Raw genomic sequence first — 1317 nt, forward strand, 5'->3', positions numbered from 1 at the left:
CTTGCATGAAGTATGTGGGGTAGAAATTAGAAGTCTTGTTTTATTTTGAGTTAGATTGAGATGATCAGGTAGATGTGATAGTTTTGATAACCGAGGCATAAAAGAAAAAAAAAAAAAAGAAATATAAAAAAATTCGTATATATGCAACAAAGAAAAAATCTTCACCAATGTGAATAAAAATATATATATATATATATATATATGATAAAAAAAATAAAAAAAATAAAAAAGAAGAAGAAATAAAAGTAGAAAAGGATCAAGTTCAAGTTTGTACTTAGATTGCTTGAGTGATTAAGTCCTTAGGGGTGCGTTCTGACACCTAATGCCCTAAGATCGTCTGGTCTGGGAGTCATTGGCTGAAAGTTTGTTACATAAGGGGTTTAGGTTGCCTAAATTACTTGAACAATTAAGTCCTTAGGGGTATTTTAACACTTAATGCCCTAAGACCATCTGGTCTGGAAGTCATTGGTTGAAAGTTCGCTACAAGGGTAATTTTGAAAGCTTAATAAACCTGGACATTTCACAAGTATCCTTTTTGAAAAAATGCATACACGAAAAAAAAAAAAATGCCTTGGGAATTGGAATTTGAAGAGTCTGCTTGTGAACTAAGGAATGACAAGGAATAAATACAAGTATGGACAGTAAACCACACGATGAATTGCAGGATCACTTTCAGAAAGCATCTTTAGAGATTAAAATTGTTGAATAAATGATTAAACTGATATATGGGGACTATGGTTGCTTAATTGAGATTGAAAGTTGAAAATTTTTCTGATTACATGATTGGTATGCTGCTGTATTTGACTGATTAATGAATTGCAGGGATGATATGATTTGAGAATAGGCTTGAATGAGCTTACCGTGTAATTAAGGCACTGATTTGAGAAGTTTATGGGTATCTTCACTAAAGACCCTCACGAGACTATAACTCGTCCACTATGGGTAACCTAAGGGTTTATAGGCTTGTTGCATAAGCTAAATGCAACCGTGATTCCCACGAAAGCGGCTTTTTAGTTTTGTATCGCTAAGGAACTAGCAATATATAAGTTTGGGGGTGTGATAAGCGTTGAATATATGCATATTCGAGCCCCTAATTACATATAAGTTAAGGCCTAAAGTGATATTTCTATCCATAGTTAGACTAATTTATGTTTAATATATGTTTGTAGGTACTTTCCTAGATAAATGGTTAAAACCGGGACTTTATGATGATATTAAAGCTTACAGAGTCGTTGCCGGTCATTCAGAGCAAGCTGAGAGCTAAATTAGTGAAGTTTGAAGCAATTGAAGCCTTAGAGCTCGAGCCCAAGTGTTGAG

Source organism: Cornus florida, unplaced genomic scaffold (genome assembly GCF_030987335.1).
Source record: "Cornus florida cultivar Cherokee Brave unplaced genomic scaffold, ASM3098733v1 CherokeeBrave_3.0.0_Hap2_Chr01, whole genome shotgun sequence".
Taxonomy (NCBI): Eukaryota; Viridiplantae; Streptophyta; class Magnoliopsida; order Cornales; family Cornaceae; genus Cornus; species Cornus florida.